Consider the following 18,704-nt stretch of genomic DNA (forward strand, 5'->3'; position numbering starts at 1 on the left):
TGCCTGGAAAGTAGTTCCAGCCAACGCATAAGTAGCCGCAGCCGAAGTAGGTTCGTCAGGGGTTCGTTCTGGCTGTGTTCAGTCGAGTGTGGGCTTACCTCAGATGAAAACGTACAGCCAAGGTCTTAGTTTCGCAACACAAAGACACCCGCGCGCACAAGGGGAGTTCACAGACACAGGAGTCAGAGAATAGTTTTAAAGCAGTCAACCACCCATGTGTGCTGCTCAAGCGAAGTCTACATTTGTGAATTTTACCCCAAAGGTTGTTCTGGAAGAACAAAAAAATTTGTCAACAACGAGCCGGTCTCATAAACGTACATACACTTCCAGCTAGAATGTATGCACAAGGTTTTCCAAACTTCGAGCATCTCCCGCGACAGTGACGCTGCTTTTTTAGTGACTCCACTGTTTCTTAAAAATCTTGTTCCCTTGTTCATAAAAAAATACAGTAGAAACCTCGTGAGTGCCGTGACACTTCACTTTGCACACATTTCCAATTAATTACGGTATCTGTAGCACAGCATTCTTTTTCGCTGATACACTGCTACGCTTGCTATTTAATTTTGATGCGGTGTTACTGAGCATTGAGTTAACATAACGTTAAAAATGATACCAGAAAGGCATATACATGAAACACACTGGCAGGCTGAACTAGTTTCGAGCATGCATGATCAACTGACCATACCAAGTTAGTGCGAAACTTGCATGATGGCTGTCACCGAAAACATTATTGCCGAAAGGGGCAACCACAAGTTACCCACACTTTATTATGCGTGACTCTCTCTGCACTTAGTGCTCATAATTAGTTAGAAATAAATAGCCCCGGAGAGCTAATTCCCTTCACTGAGTGTTCCAGCGCTGACTTTTCGCAAACCGTGTGTTGCAAAACATGGAAAATAACACACACATTTATTTTAGCCGTCACATCATTTCATGATCCTCTTACAATAGTAGCAAAACAATCGTTCTTAAAGCAATGCTCTAAATGCGATACAAACCGGCTTTGTGGAAACGTCGTCACATAATTACTATACAAGCTTTCAGGCATAAATGTGCCATAATTTTGTGCACAGACAAACATTCAGCCCCAAAAAGAGCACGAAAGCACGTACATTCTTCATAAAGCCGAGGTGTCCATACGTCAAACTGAAAGGACAAATGTTTACACCTACAATTTTTCGTTCCTTTTTTCACAGAAACCACATATCAGGCAGCTTGGATTCTCCTATGATAACATACAAAAAGACAACACTCGCACCTTTACTTAGCATGCAACATAAACCATAAACCAGCAGTACATGCGGTTATACGAGTGCCCTTACTATCGTTGCTTTTCACCCTGTTTTCTTAACGGCATAAATCATGTAGCACGAAAAGCTGAGGGAATTATATAACATAACTATGACGCTTTTTCTTCTTTTTTTGCAGGGCACTGCTTCATTTTTATCTTTGAATGAAGATATCTGTGAACGCACACATTCACAGGACCATGCCAAGGAGAGGGCATAAACAGCAATAACAGAAATCAATGGAGTTTTCACGTCGCAAATCCATAATAAGATTACGGCTCAAACAGATGAAATGGCCACTAATTTTCTTGAAATTTTGCTACTAGGCTTCTGCCTCAACCAATTAATTTCAGTTATTGCCTCAGTAATAGTGGCTAATATATTAGTAATTCTAACGACAGTGGCATTAGGATACACGTGAAACTGAACGTACACATGTATCTTTCGCAAATTTCTTCTCTTTGACAAACTACTCAATACACTTCACGGCTATATAGTTAGTCAAAACAGGCTGGAAAGAAATGGCGAAAATTCCGAAATGGCCAAAAATTTCTCGTTACGGACACTTGTGGCAACGTACGGGTGTTCCCTTACCGAATAAAAACAGCGCTGGTGTAATACAGCTTTAGCACCTGAAAAAGAAACGTTGGCGTAGACGCAATCATTTCAATGTCGTTACAAACCGAACTTTATTATCTCTCTTGCAACTGTCTTCTATTCAGGTGCCCGTCGACTAGAAGACAACATTGCTCAGAACCACACATTTTTTAATCCTGTCCGTATTCACTGTAACTGCTTGCACGATATTGACCTCTTCACAATTGACGCGTTGCTCTCTCTACGGTACAACCACGTATATAAAAGCGAAGTAAAAAAAGCGTTAACAACCTGACAGCATAATTACAGACCAGTACTAATTGAGGACCAGTGAAACAGACTGTAGACGCTGTTAAGTTTGGCCGGGAAATTCGTCTGCGCAGTCGCCGTTGTGCGGAAGCTGGTCCACGGAGGAGACTCTCAATCCCTTCGGCGCCCACTCTGACAGACGCTGTCGAAGATTTGAGCAATTATCCAGACCAAGCAGCAAGCAAAGGCGAGTTCCCGTCCTTCAATTGCGGACCCATTTGTCGTCCTTTCAAGCAGCCGCGTGACTGATGGCCTCGGTGACTCATCGGGCGACAGGAAAGCTCGCGTGACCGTCGCCAGAGCTGACGGCGGAGCGGCGCTTCTTTAATCCTCAGTCAAGCTCAGCCGACCGGCCGACTGCCTATGCCCGCCAGGCATTGTCCCTGCTGGCCGGAGCAGGAGACGTCGTGTCGCCACGACGCCACGACGAAAGAGGGCAACAGGGACGGCGTCTTCCTGAAAGAGACCGCGACGGCCACCGCAGATCGCCCCGCTAATTGGGCGAGCTGTGCGGCGGAATTACATAAAGCCTCTCACTGCTCGCCGAACAAGACATCGCCACTCTGCCACATTAACGCCTTACAATACCAGAACCAACATCTTTAAGTTTTCCTTTTTTCCCCGAACAGTAGCCGACTGGAACAGCCTACCTCTTAGTACACTCAGCAACACCGACTCTATCGCATCCATTTCATCTTAGATCTAGCCCTTCCTCTTTCAACTCCTTTGTACATTGATTAGATAGTTCTGTATTGTTTATCTTCTCATATTGTATATTATTTTTCTTTGTATCACATTTCTTTTAGTGCTCATTTACTTGTTAGTAGATTCACTTTGTTGTTGCTTTGTATAGATCCTACTTGTATATATTCTTGATATTTGCAGACTTTGTACTTTTGTTCGTACTTTTCCCCTCCTGCCTGGGCCTATTAAGGCCTGCAGTATTCCTAAATAAATAAAAGTATGCTGCCAGGATCGTGGGAACTCTCGACTGGCGGCACACACACGACGAGGAAGAGCCCTGCTGGCGCCACCACAGTGCAGTGTTCATGTGGACCGTGCATGCTTGTCCCCCTCACCTGTTGTGTGTGTGTGATTGGTGCTCCACTCGGAGAGGACGAGCCCTACAGGGCTTAAAACGACGCCGCAGAGTGCTGGACGTCGCTCTGAACTATGTAACGTTCAACCACCACGCTCGTGGTTTGTGAAACCACTAACCCTTTTTTTCTGTAAATACGTGTAGATAGTCCCATAAACCCATGTTTTTGTTTCCGTATCCTGCAGCGACCTACTTCTTTCCTTTCAACACCTTTACAACTGGTGGCAGCGGTGGGATGCCATCAGCTAGTGACCTTTCTTCCGACCCTTTACAACTGGTGGCTGCGGTGGTATGCCATCACCTGCAACTCCTTCCCTTCAACCTTTACAACTGGTTGGCAGCGGTGGGGTGGACTTCACGACATGGTGCTGTGCTGTGGTGAGTGCTTGGTCTTTGCTATAACTTTCCAGGCTTCATTTCTTGAGTGTGCGTTGATTAGAAGCTGGATTGTGTGTGAGTTAGGGAGATCACCTATTTGTGTGTTAGAGGGATACCCTACGTTTGTGTGAGATGCAGGACCAAAGTATAACGGCAATCATGGAGGTGAAGACACTGCTAAAAGATGGTCTTTTGTACATTTGTGAAGACCTTGGTATTAAGATTGAGGAAGGAATGGGCAGGTCAGAAATTTTAGAGCTAATTTTGGAAAGCGCCAGTGAGGTGGATATTGGATACGCGTTAAAAGTTGTCAAAAGGTTGGCAGAACAAAAACAGAAAATGGAGGAAAGGAACCGAGAGAAACGCGAAAGAGAGGAACGGAAAAAAAAGAAAAGAAAAAAAATAAGGGATAGAAAAGAGCGTGATCGAGCACGAGCCTTGGTGCTCGAACAATTGGAACACAAAAACGAGGCAATGAGACGGAAAATTCAGCCATCCGTAAGTGTAGCGCACGAGAAGTGCGATGATCAGATAGGTGAGGTGCAGTTTAGAGCCAAAGAGAAGGCTAGCACGTGTGAAGAGCGCAGCAGGTTCGAAGACGAACCAAATGTGAGAGCTGCGAAAGGTGCTGCTCTGAGTAGAGAGGCCGACAAAGGCCAGAGCGTGTGCAACGAGGTGCTGTGCAAGTTAGATGCTAGCAAAACAGCTAGGATATCTGTAGACAGGCTGGTACAGGCCTCAACTGAGGTTGTCGCGACTGTGGAACTTGTAAACAATGTGGTAGTGGGCAAGGAAACCGAAGAAAGCTCAGGAGCAGCAGCCAAAGCAGAGGGTGAGGAAAACAGTACGGTTGTAGACTGCTCACAGCCAGGCGAGCAAGATTCTTTGAAGGAAAACAGCCGCACTGTTCGTAAGTGTGTTGAGCTTTCCGCCAGTCTAGAGTGCGAGAGAGATGATTTTTTAGAAAATCATTTATACTGCGTGGATTCGACATCTGACGAAAGTTATGAGAGTGTTAGCGACCTGGAGATGCCAGCGGGAAGCTTCGAAACGAGTCTCAAAAAGTGGCGCCGGCGCAAGAGACGTCGGAGAGCCGCGAGTGAGACAAGCAGTTCTACGCGTGTTGAGAAAGGTTCGAAGCCTATTAGCGCAGCAAGCAGAACTAGGAATTTCGCGTCGGCGTCAAAGTTCATTTGTATGCGTCTGAACTGCCGGACGAAAGAAAAGGGAACAGCGGATCCTTCACAAATGAAATCAAATGGGAGGCGCCCGGTTAGTTGGGTGCGTGAGTACAAAGTTAGCACAGGTAAATCGGCCCGACATGGCAACAGTGCTACGAAATCGAGCTGCCAAAGTAGTGTGGCAGGTGGTGCAGAAGCACCCTTAAGCTGTAGAACAGCCGATGACGCCACCCGAGGTGAACTTCCTAGTAGTGGGAGAAATGGTCGCGAACGTTGCTGCAAGAAAGCGGAACGACTAAGGAATATAAAAGGCGGCAATTGGCCGGGCGAACGAGACAAGGGTAAGTCATCGGCCAGTTCAACAACAAGGTCTTTGTGTCGTGCAGTAAGGCACAGGCGGCAAACTGGTAGTGTACAGCGCGAGTCCTCCCGACGGAATGCGCGATGGAGATTTAGAGCTTTTCGTGGAAAAGAGTGTCGTCGTGGTCCTAGAAGAAAGGCCACAATAGCTAAATACCGCTCGGGAGCGAGACCAAAGAGGACACCGACGCTCTTTCCCACACGTTGCTCGTATCCCCTCCGCCAGATTGACAGAAGTCGGCCAAAATCGCAAATGAGGCGTAAAGCTGCCGTTCAGCTTGTAGGACGTGCACGTTGTGGTGCCGGGCGTTCTGAAATTACGCCAAGACCGCGACCGCCACGTGTACGACGGAAGAGGGAGCAGCAGCTGTAGGCTGGAGAGCCGGACACAGGAGTTTTTTTGGAAGCATATTTGTTTGTTTATATTCGGTTTTAAAGTGGTGTTCCTGTGTCATCTCCACAGCTAGTTTGCTTGGATACTTTTTTCTTCCCTCTAGATTTTGTTTGTGTGTAAGCTTTGTCAAAATTTTGAGTTAAGTTCTTAAGCGGTATGCGGAAGCAATTACCCGCCTCGGTCAACCGACTGCGTGAAAGGAGTTTTTAAGATAAGAGCACGCATGTCGCAAACGAAGTTTAGTACGCCCGCTAAACTTGAAAAAGTAGTGCCTAGGTTATAAGGATATGACCTTTGGTTAGGTGCGTGTGTGTATGCTAGCGCTCTTTGAATGACAGTATGATGTCGTGCTAGCGCGCACAGCAAAGTCCTGTGCGTTCTTTAAAAACATGGGCTGGCATGAAGCTTCATTCATTTAACGAGCGTGCTAGTATGCAAGGGTTATTTCTTTTTGTTATTTTAGAGAGCGTTCAGAGTTCAAGGTGATCTTTTGAGAAAAGTGTTACGCTTTACCGAATATTGAGGCTAGAAACACCTTCCACAGATTTGTAAAAACTCAGTTTGATCTGGTATGAGAGTTTTCGTTGGCGTGAGGGTGACCTAAAAGTAGGTACTCTCGACTACGCCTTGAACGTATGTCACGAGAGAAGGAAGAATGCGCACAGTTATTTTGTGTAGGTACAGGCAGCATTCGTGTTAAACTTTTGTATTTGGTTGTTTCATGAAATAAGTCATGAAGTTAAAGATTAGTTACAACATTGTAGGGCAAATGGCAGGAGAAAGTGAGTTTTTAAAGAGTGTAATTATGGTTATTTGGGGCCAAATTATATTTGCCTTTGTGTGCTTTTCTCACACGGCAATATGTTACATCTTTGGTGAGCATCTCCACGTCCATGATTGTTGTAACTTTGGCGACACCGAATTGTCTCAAAATTTTTGTGTACAGGTTTCTCTTTTGTTTGTGTTTCTTGAGAAGCCTGGAGGGTTTTGGGCGGGTCCAATGTGCTTGACTTCAGCATGGTATTGTGTTGTGTGGTTCGCCTTGCTGTTGTCAATCATTGTGAGCTGGTTTGGGAGCTGGTTTCGAGTTCGCAGCTGGAGGGAGAAAGCCAGGCCATCGTTTTCGTCACCAACCATTCTCTTCGTGCCCAGTGGTTGGTAGTGCTGGCCAGCCGAGATTTTTCGCGCGGCGGAGGAGCTGTAAAGTTTGGCCTGGAAATTCTTCTGGGCAGTCGCCGTTGTGCGGAAGCTGGTCCACGGGGGAGACTCTCAATCCCTTCGGCGCCCAGTCTGACAGACGCTGTCGAAGATTTGAGCAATTATCCAGACCAAGCAGCAAGCAAAGGCGAGTTCCCGTCCTTCAAATGCGGACCCTTTTGTCGTCCCTTCAAGCAGCAGCGTGACTGATGGCCTCGGCGACTCATCGGGCGACAAGAAAGCTGGCGTGACCGGCGCCGGAGCTGACGGCGGAGCGGCGCTTCTTTAATCGTCAGTCAAGTAGCCGACCGGCCGACTGCCTATGCCCGCCAGGCATTGTCCCTGCTGGCCGGAGGAGGAGACGTCGTGTCGCCGCGACGCCACGACTAAAGAGGGCAACAGAGACGGCGTCTTCCTGAAAGAGACCACGACGGCCACCGCAGATCGCCCCGCTAATTGGGCGAGCTGTGCGACGGACCCTTTGAAGTATGCTGCCAGGATCGTGGGAACTCTTCACTGGCGGCACACACACGACGAGGAAGAGCCCTGCTGGCGCCACCACAGTGCAGTGTTCATGTGGACCGTGCATGCTTGTCCCCCTCACCTGTTGTGTGTGTGTGATTGGTGCTCCACTCGGAGAGGGCGAGCCCTACAAGGCTTAAAACGACGCCGCAGAGTGCTGGACGTCGCTCTGAACTATGTAACGTTCAACCACCACGCTCGTGGTTTGTGAAACCACTGACCCTTCTTTTCTGTAAATATGTGTAAATAGTCCCATAAAGCCATGTTTTTGTTTCCGCATCCTCCAGTGACCTACTTCCTTCCTTTCAACACCTTTACAACTGGTGGCAGCGGTGGGATGCCATCAGCTAGCGACCTTTCTTCCGACTTTTTACAACGCGCTGTAACCACGCAAATTGCTCACCAAGACTAAATGAAGCTGAACTGACCAAACTGCAGGTCATCCTACTGAAAAAACGATATGCATCTATTTATGTATAATTATATACCGATATTTATTATGTAAATGTAAAGGATGCCACAGGTGTAAATACCATTTAAAAATACCGAACAATAAAAGTGGGCGCCAAAAAGCGAACGCAGCAGCTTTGAGATATAAGTATAATGCCCTTGAAAGCTGCCCCGTGGATAAAAAATAAAAACAAAAAAAATCTGCTAGTGAGCGAGAATGCTTCCCAAAACGAACCGGCGAGGAGGGGATCTTGAAAGTGGAGACAGTCAGGCTGGCGCTCATTCGAGAGTCCACGTGGTTAACGTATGTTTCGGGGATGGCAACCTGCGCGACGATCGGTAAGATATAAGTTATCACCGGCTGTTGACCGTCGCGAGAGAGGGGTGAGGGTGTGGCTTCCTGTAAAGATTATTAATGCACTACCTGAGCGGAAGAACGCAGAGCAGGTCTTCGGCTAGCGGACACGTTTAAAATATTCACATACATATCAGAAAAAGAAAGAAAAAAAGTTGGACTGTGGGATATTCGTAGAAAGCAACCGGCTTTGGATCGCCGCGCGCGCACGCGCAGTGGTCCGTAGGAATGCTAAGCGTTATGTGGTAAAGATAATATTAAAAAACTGCTTCGTGTACATGCGCGGCCTCACGCAAACCGGGCACTTTGTCGGCCGTAGTTATATGAAGCTGGGAAAAGAGCGATGATATTGAAGGGAATAGACGAGGAGGGTGGCAAAATTCAGTGCCATAAAAAAAATCGCATGAAAGATCACAAGCAACCAGGCGACGATGCAGCTCACTGGCGAGTATAATATTTTTCTTTCCGGTAATTCTTTTTTGTCTTCTGGAATACAGTGCGTAGCCAAATGTGTGGTTAAGTAAAAGCTACGTGATCACAACAAAATAGACAGTACATCTGTGAGGAACGTTATACAAGGGACCGCCATTCCTGTGGCCTCGGGTGTCGGGTGAAGGCTGATGAAAAGCAAGTTATGTATGCACAAGGTTCACAAGTATACCGGAAGTGCATGTATGAAAAGTTGCCTTCGGAGGCACCGGAAGAATGCTATCATATAGAAGAAAACTCCAGTGCACGCTTAGCGTGAGCTGAAGGATGATAACAAGAGAAAAAGGAGAGGGTAAGTGGCCAGAAAGGAGAACGGGGGAGGGGGAGTCGAAAAGACGGGTGTGATGATAAATACGGTCCTAGGCAGAAGCAACCTGCATATGCCTTTCGCATGTCCTAACTTTCTTTTTTTCTGACTTATTTTAGGAGAACGAAAAAAACAGCAATAAGCTCATTTTGAGCGAATGTCGACGATAGGTTACTGGAGGCACTTTAGTATAATATGCACTTGCTCGTCCGGTCTGTCTGCTATGTTTTTTCTTTCTTTTTCTTTGCGTTATGCTGTTGATATTTACGGCATTGTGTGCCGTCTCGTAGAAAAAAAAAGCAAATGTTAGCGTTTTGCCCTACGAAGAGGCAGTGCATTCTGTGAATTCAAAACAATACTCAAAAGTTGCCCAAATAAAGGGCCAGAACACTGCTCTAAATTTCTAGAACAAACAAACGTAGAGCATATTTTTGGGTCCCATTGCTTATTTTGGATACAATACTGATTGTAGACAGCTCGCATATATATGTTATAAAGTATGGTCTTTGTTATGGGACGTTTCCGCATGGCATTAAGCGGCCAGGCTGGGGGAGAAAACGAGCCCAACAGCGAAAGATACGAACATTCAAAACTATAGTCACCTTCAACACATACGCTCTAGCTATAGTCTGCCAACAAAGAAACGGCTTTCGTACGATATGTCACCAGGAGGAAACACACTATACATGTGCACGTTTTCGGTGGTAAGGATTCTGGTTTATCTCAAAAGGTATGAGATTTCATAGCGTCCCTTCTCGCCACAATGATATGCGCATTACTGATATTTACATTATTCTCGCACGGTAAGTGTTCGTACACAGCAACTATAATACAGGTGGGAGTAAAGTGAGATACAGAAGTGAAGTTCACACATCCTTGCGCTGCATGAGTACGTGAAACAATGTGGACACAAATCAGAGGAAGCGAATTGAATTTAAATATTGCTTTTCTCGATTCTTCTTCTCCACAGATCTCATATGCCCACCCTCGGCACAAGTTGTAACTTTATTTGCTGGGGTTGGGTTTCCTATCAGCACATTGTAGCCGTTCATATCCGACACACAAAACAGCAAGCAAATTTTATCAAGAGAAAACAACAAAAAACTAAGCTGATGCAAACCTCGCCTCCCCACCATTAACCTACTCTCACACCCGCCCTCGATGAATTAAATAGTAAGAAAAACGACGCTTGTCGAGCTATAGTTATTTACAAGACAACTGGGCGTTAATTTATTGCGCTCGGCTCTGGACCTCGAATTCACAAGGCACAGAGATGAAGAGAAACCCCCCACTCCTGAAAAGAATAGAAACGGTGTTATAGTGTTACTCGATTGCTTCGCGCCGTCCATGCATACATGCTTTGCTTGTCCGTGTTCTTGTGTGTGTCTGTGTCTGTGTTTGGAGCGAAAGAAAGAAAGAAAGAAAAAAAGAAAGAAAAAAAAGAAAGAAAGAGGCATATAGAAGCTCTCATAGTTCTCACAGCTCCTTTTAGGCATCAGCAAGGAAGATTAAAGAATGCTGGGATGAAAGGCCGGGAAACTTTCAAGCAGCCAATGTAGAGGCAGCATTCGCCTATACTTTGCCACAGAAACACAGCCTTGTCGTGTGATGGCCGACTTGAGATAAAGTTCCTTTGTTGAGCTAACGTGATGGCTAAGCTAAATACGTAATAACATTTGGTTGTTCTTAACGAGAGTAGTGCTGCCGAATGAGCACATGCTCATAAAATTTCCCGAGACTACGAGTCTTCTTGAGAGAACAGTAAACACCAGGAAACATACTCAGGAGCATCTTTTGGGAACAATTGACTGTCCTAAATGCACAGAGCGTGCGCGAGGTCTGCCTTTACTTTCGGGACACCACTTTCACTCCTGTATATTCTTAACCTCCTTGTGCGCGTGGTTAGAAGTTACACAAGTAAGGGCGTGCGTGTCGCTAATAATCTGAACTTTCCATTGGCTTTATCTCAACGAGGACGCATTTCTTATTTTATTCTCAAATTTCGGGTGAGCGGAATGCATGCACTGCGCATGTATTATATGCATACACTATGTGCAATAACGCTTAGTAAACCAGCGACTGACTGTAGAACTCTGCCCCGGCCAAAGGTGGCGAAAAGACCATGTTTTAACATTGAAGAAAAAATTTGTTGCGAGCATGAAATGCCCTTCTGCATTGTTTCCTAAGAGCACAGCATTGACTCGCGTTCCAATAGAACATTTTACGAATACTAAGAATAGTTCACAAGCCTAATGAGAACGCCACTATTGGTCATCTCGGAACATTACTGCTGTATTTAGACAAAGATTTAATAAAGATAGATAAAAAATATCATCACAGCTTATGAAGTATTGCTGAAAATAATGACCTGTCGCTGTAATATATCGTTATTGTACCAGTAAGGCTGTTTCTACACAAAACATTCACAGAAGTACAATGGTTGTTACACAGAACATTCCAGATGTCCTGCGAGACAGATGCGAGTGCACTGCCCACCACAAGGCTAGGAGCGGAAATAAAAACGAACTTTATTTCACCAAAGTATACTGATAGTGGTACAGCGCTACTATAAGTGTGTGATCATCAGTGCGTATTTGTTTGTTATATTTGGCAAGAGAAGCTCTCTAGATGTGCATGTCAAAGCTAAACGGTGCAGGCTGCGAATACTCTTCAACTCACATCAAAGGTATCAGCGCAATGATCCAGAGCAAAGCTCGTGTTAAACACAAGACAGAAAAATGAAATAAAAAAAGAAAGCACCTGGGCAACACACGAGCGCATGCACATGCAGAACATAAAAACCACAAAGCTGCCTTGTCGGGCTGTGCAGTATGCCTACCTCTCTGACCATGCGACATTACTCGAACCATCACTAAAAACGTTACTGTGACATCTTCAATCGTGTACTAACTTCGAACCAATCGCGTGTAAAATAGCGACGGCTGCTGCGAGCTGGGTTGCTGCCCTACGTACAATAACACACTTCAGGTTGCTCTAAAGCGAAACCTATGAGAGAAAAGCGCAGATGTAGCTTCGAGAGCAGTCGAAGAGAAAAATAAAATAAATTAAAGAAGCATCACAGGAAGAATCGCCCTTGCGACGGCGAGGGCAACGAAAGCTTCCCGTCACTGCTGCGGATGCGGACGGACAGCGCTACTCCGTCACATACACGCTTTTCCGCATTGCTCACGAGCGTAACAGAAACAACGCCTTTTATCGTGGTGACAAAGGGCCGCGGTCGCCCCCAGGATTCCCGCACCGATCACGGTACACAGAGAAGTCCGCACACGCGCTGGATGCACTATTCGCGGGTGGTGACCTAAATAAGTAGAAAAGAAAAAAAAGGGTGACGTCCAAACGGCGTGTAAAGCATAAGACGCGTGATCCAGGTAGGGATGATTGTGGAGTGTGTGTATGGCTCTCTGCTAGTGGCGGTGGTGCCGATGCGCGAGCCTCAGTGCCGATGCAGTCTGAGCCTTCGTTCCCGGCGGTGCGGTGCGCGCACTTCGGAGAACAAGCCAGAAGTGCCAACCGCGAACGGCGGCGCCGCGGGGCCCGAGAGAGCCCGAACTGGACGTGAACTCGCCGGTCATCTGCGAACAAACCGGGTAATGAAGATCAGTCAAATCGCATTCACGTACGCGAGCGGGTTTAGTGCAGCAGCTATACAAAAAAGAGTTACGTGCTTATAAGATGAAATACAAAAAGGATTTAGTGAACGTGTGGGCACCTCGATCAACAGAAATCAGCGCTAGACACTAAGCCAACAAGACACCAGGCACTTTGAATGGCATACGACAAATGTAGTCTTTCTCAGCACTCTCTTTATTTTGTACGTCACCTGAACGCTAGAGTTATTTATCAGATCAGTGAATGAAAGTTGTGAACACCACTGCACTGAATGTACGTACACTGTACGCATTCCAGAAACGCGTGTCGGAAGCTTTAGCTTAATTGGAGGGCTGTGGTTAGACAGTGTTTCCACTATCGAGGTGATCGATCCATTGCTACACAACCAATTATCATGCCTTGACCAGCAAAATCCCGATACTGAAAAACTAATGCGACGCATACGATGAGCTTGTCAAATGCTTTGTAAACACAGCTACCTCGTGTCTTTTTTTACAACGCAGGTTTTTTTTTTAAATAAAGAGCTATTTTGGTAAGGTACCTATTCTCTCCACAGGAATACTTTACTTCGAGTCTGAAATACCTTGCCACAGCTGATCTTGCCCTGAAATAACTAAATAACATTAACAAAAAAACCTTCTCACCAAACATTTGTACTATCAAAGTGAGTTAGGTTGTTTAGGTAGAGAAGCTGCAGAGCGTGACAATATACGCTACGTCTACACTGTAGAAATTCTGAAAGTAGCACGTAATTTCACAAATTGATCACCGAAATTCAAAAACCCGAGAGCAGGAAAAGTGGCCGCCGCCTTATGTCAGACTCGAACGCTCCGCGATGAAAAGAGACGAAGCGCAAATGAAGGCGCTTTGAGGAAGTATCTTGGCGCAAATTGCATCACATCTCATGCACAGACGCGAAAACCTTCACCTTGTTTGGTGCTCATTCGTTTCTATCGCGCTGGGCGCAAGTGAACTATAATCGCCATCTTTTCTTTCACAGTGAAATGTAGAACTCAGGGGAAGCCATAGCGGCATATGTTCTTGCCGACAAAGCGAGAGGCAGAAGAGTGATTCAAGCTTCTTTATAGTTTAAACATTAAACAGATGAGCCCCACACATCACACACAAGAAACACCTGCTTCGCTGGTGTTTCCGACGACTTGTCATCGTTTATGGTCAAATTCTGCTGCGACATGCATGTATTCAAACTTCGACATTTCTTCGTCCGGTACGTTCCGACACGAAGTAACAACGCGGTCGCCTTCCTAGGCATCCTCGTTTTCGATATGGCCTCGATTAGAGACTTAAATTCGATGATTATTACCTCAAATTACATGCGATCTATTTTTTTCCAAGTGGGCATGCTCTAAATTGTGAGAACTTACAATTAACTTTCCCTTTTGAACAACTGCCACCAAGTTGATAATAACAACGTTTTGTTAAATGGTACTTACGACATAACTTTAGCTAACGACTTACTTTCACCTCAACATGTGCCAACTCGACAGCTGCCTTACTGTAGCATAGTCAAATATCTGTGTTTTGAAAACAAAAAAAGCCCACCCTGCAATTGTTTTTTCTCAGCTTTCAACAAAGTGAAAAATATAGTGCGCCTTCTTAGACTCGTGTTCGCACCAAGAAATAGTGCTGCATTTCCAGCAGTTATCACTTGAATTGATGGTTTATTTAGTTTGAGTAATAAATAGATAAATATTTCCTTTCCTAAATGTCAGGATAAACAAACTGTGGTAAACAGCTGTTAGCATGCCATTTTAAACCAGCTTCATCCTCTTGCTTTTCGTTTTACGTTTCTGTAGCCCGTTTAACGGCACCTCAAGAACAGGCTGGCGCTGGACGAGCGCGAACATGTGCAACCACGCAGAAAGCCTTCTCGCATCACGGAACTTTTTGAATATTTTGCACAGTCCCACAAATTCTATAAAATGAGGTATTTGAGCATCATACTTAGCTAAATGACACGGGACCAGCTACGCTGTAACGGCAAGTTCTATTCACATAAGGCGGGCATTTTCCGTCTTACCATTTCTTCTGTCAATTTTACTGAAGGGATGGTCGCTTGTTTGTCCAATTATATCCTTCTTACTGAAACTGTTATCAATGTGAGATTATGGCCCACGTAAATGGCGAAATTATTTTTTATTTTAATAATTTACAATACTGCTACTCTCTTTTGTGAGCGTGGCAGTTGAGCAGTACAATGATTTTTCAAACAAAAAATGACAAAAAAACAGTAAAAGCAAACACGTACAAGCATAGCAAGAGAATATGAATATCGTCAATACATTCGAAAAATGTAGGAGTTTAATATAATAATATTTACATAAAATGACCACAAATTATATTGCAAGTTTTAAATATTATGCCATGCTGTCGTCCAATCAAATGCAAAAAAAACAGAAAGTATATGGCGCTAATTGAAGGCTGCCAAAACAGTGAGCACCATGCTGAATACACCTTGTTGGTCCCACACGAAATAAGAAGATGAAGACGACCGCTCCCTAAAAAAGCCAGCGTCCGTGCGTTGGTGTGAGGGGCGCAGTCGGAGCGTACGCACGTTAATAGGAAAAACAGGAAAAGGTGCCAACCTTATTCCCGCAGAACTTCCCCAGCTGGGGCGCCGAGTCGTCGTAGCCGTCGAAGAGCTGAACGAAGTCGTAGCCGCAGTCCTGTTCGTGCTCCAGCTCGAAAGTGAGGAAGCGCAGGCGCACGTGACCGGACTCGGCCTCGACCAGCCAGTCGCAGTCCTCGCGGTTCTCGTAGTTCTGGTCGCCGTACTTGGCGTGGGAGTAGAGGTGCTCCACGGTGCGCCCGGTCGCCAGCAGCCGCCCTCCGCAGGCCGTCGAGTGGGACGCCTTGAAGCCCTTGCGCTGCACGGAGGCGTCGCTCTTGAACACCTGTGGAAGGAGCGAGAGGCGTAAGCACCTTCAGTGGAAGGGCCACCTGAAGATGGTAAGTGGAAGGGGTGTCGTTGCAGAAGTTTCAGAATAAACGAGACCAGAGAGGGGCCTAGACTTCAAACCTGGTCTTGCACAGTGGCCTACTCATACAGTACCGCGAAAATAGCAGACTTGCGTCTTCGCTACAATCGCTTTGATTATTCCCACTGCATTGCTCACGTTTACACGTGGAACCAAGAAGAATCGAGAAAATACACGGATGTCATGTTGATACTTCGCCTTGTCTCACGAAAATGACCTCAAGATCTCAAGAAAATTACCCCCCTCTCCCCCAAATGCTCGGCCAATCAGTAAAGTGTTTTCGCGCTGTTAAGCGCATGAGTCCAAAAGTAAATCTCATAAGGCAATCATGGTGCAGCGCTTCGAGATGCTCCAAATCTTCCAACATGATCTGTAAAGCTGTCGCAATTAAGCACCACAGTTACCTGCAAGCTATATACTTACCCTTGACAAACATACTTAAATCAGTCGCGACAATAACGACAGTGGCATCCACTTGGTCGCACTGGAAGAATCGACTGCACTTGAAATTTTGCCTGACAGCGGCGAGTTCTATGAACCCGCATCTGCCATGTAGAGAGATAAACTTGCGTAGAAGGTCTCACCATGTACATGCGGTTGGTGGTGGAGAGTATGGGGTGGTGCACCTTGGCCCCGCAGAAGCGACCCAGCGTCGGGGCGTCTGTGCTGTCGCCGTCGTACAGGGAGATAGGGTCATATGCGCACTCCTGGTGCGGCTCCAGCTCAAAGTCGTTGAATATCTGTCGAAAAAAAACCGAACAAAAATGTTCCCACGTGAGCGCCACCGCACTCCCGATAGCGACCACACGTAGCATAGTGCTGCGGCAGGTGCATGCTACACGAAGGCTATGCGGCATGCATTACCAGCTTGAGCCGGTGTCCCGGAGTGGTGGTAAAGAGCCAGGCGCAGTCCTTTCTGCTCGGGTTGGCGTCAGGGTAGTTGGGAGTGTTGATTTCGCCAAGTGGGGCGCTGATCTAGTGTGTGCACGTTCCTGCGTGACGTAAAAGAAAAAAAATAAAGAAAGCATTAACACACACACTGTCTGGGTGGTCATAAAGCTGCACCTCGGACTCCTTGGAGAAGTTATTGTTGCCGACACTTATTCATGTGAGAAATTAGCATTATGGATGTTCCTAAACTGAGCTGGTACTTTTAAAAAATCCTACTACAATATAATATTTTGTATCAGAATCCTGTGGCTTCTCACAATGCATTAAAATATTATCAGCGAAGGCGGTTGCATTATGAAAACCGTCACATAAAGATGAAAAGCTGTGTAATTTGGAATCTCTCGGCACATGTTGCCGCAATCACACTGGCGCTTGAATGAGTTTTGATGGATTGTTATGTGGGGTTTAACATCCCAAAACCAACATATGATTATGAGAGACGCCGTACTGCAGGACTCCGAAAATTTTGACCGCCTGGGGTTCTTTAAAGGGCACCCGAATTTGAGCACGCGGGCTTACAGGGCGTTCGACTCCGATGTTATAGCTGCGCTAAACCAAGTTTTCAGAAAGTGTCCTCGAAGAACATTTTTCGAGAGCATCATTAAGGCTTTGGTGATCACAACGACTTACTCTGAAGGAAGCGTGAAGAAGAATATCTTGAACAATAACAAGACTAGCGGCTAAGGTACTCGGCTGCTGACCCGCAGGTCGCGGATTCGTATCCCGGCTGCGGCGGCTGCATTTCCGATGGAGGCGGAAATGTTGTAGGCCCGTGTGCTCAGATTTGGGCGCACGTTAAAGAACCCCAGGTGGTCAAAATTTCCGGAGCCCTCCACTACGGCGTCTCTCATAATCATATGGTGGTTTTGGGACGTTAAACCCCACAAATCAATCAAATCATCGAAGCTTTCTGGGTAATAAACAGCTTTTTTTGAAGGGGGCCCAAAATTGTTACGTTCTTCTTAATCAGCGTCGGGCGGGGCGCTTCTATTGTTGCAAGGTTACAGATCACTGAAATAAAGCCCTACATTCCAGCGCACCTTCCCCGCAGGAAAACGCTTAGTGAAGCAGGTCTCGGCTCTGGCAAAGTTAAATATCTCTCAATGTATGGTAATGAGCGGCAGCTGCCATGGCTATCAAACGTGCAGCACACTCCGCATCTTGTAAACAGGGCGCAAGACAAGGTTGCAGATAGGAGCCTGGGTTAACGGTTCTGCTGCACACAGAGAACACTGTTTAATAACTAAAGTGACAAGCACCTAGCGGGAACACTCAACGTGACATTAGAAGATACCACGAAGCTGAAGGTTGAAAAAAAAAACAAATTACAAGAGAAAGCGATGGCAGGTTCATTACAGGAAACATTAAGAAAATTCAAAGTGCACCATCTTGGCGGTACAAGTTATTTGACCCGTTCATTAGCAGCATTGAGAAAAAAATATTCAGACGTTAGCGATTGAGAGGCGCATCTAAAGCCAAGTGCTCATAATATATGTCCCTGACATAGCCACTTACTGAAACTGTATACTACGACAGTTAAGCCTGATTGCTCAAAAGCATGCACCCAGCAACATGGGAAGCGACGAACATGGTAACCTAATTTATTCTATGAACGTACTCATCCAGAATATCAAAAAATACTAACGGCACCAAAGAAAGGATTACTACTATTCTTTCACTTCCAGTACTTTTGAAATATTGCGAGACAAGCTAAACAGTTGAACAATAATTGTTGTGGTTTAATGTCCCAAAACCACCATATGATTATGAGAGCTACCGTAGTAGAGGGCTCCGAAAACTTTGGCCACTTCGGAATCTTTGACGTACACCAAAATCTAAGCACATGTGCCCCAAGAACTTTCGCCTCCAAATAAAATGCGGCTGCCGCAGCCTCGATTTGATCTCATGACCTGCGGGTGAGCAGCCGGTTGCCTTCATTAGACCACCGTGGCAGGCAGCAAAACAGTTTTAGCTTAAAAGGCCTATGAACCACCTGCGATATTTTTTCAAGCATTTCAAGAAAACACACGCATTATGTGCAGTGTGCCGTCGCGATCAACGAATCTACACGTGGCTGCGCTACGAGCCACCGGCGCGCCACCAATTACCATCCCTCCTCCCTTCCATCCCTCCTCCTTTCCGGGCCTTTCGGGCCTCAGCATGACGCGCCGTATGAATATCTCTGACGCACTGTTCA

The 18,704-nt window shown here is 46.0% G+C and overlaps 1 pseudogene; it reads right to left on the bottom strand.

The window, feature by feature from the left end:
* Nucleotides 1-12,352: 12,352 nt before the first annotated feature.
* The window catches only part of LOC142775448 (protein tolkin-like), a 327,993-nt pseudogene continuing 321,641 nt past the window's right edge, over nt 12,353-18,704 (bottom strand).

This window comes from Rhipicephalus microplus, chromosome X, assembly GCF_043290135.1.
Source record: "Rhipicephalus microplus isolate Deutch F79 chromosome X, USDA_Rmic, whole genome shotgun sequence".
NCBI lineage: Eukaryota > Metazoa > Arthropoda > Arachnida > Ixodida > Ixodidae > Rhipicephalus > Rhipicephalus microplus.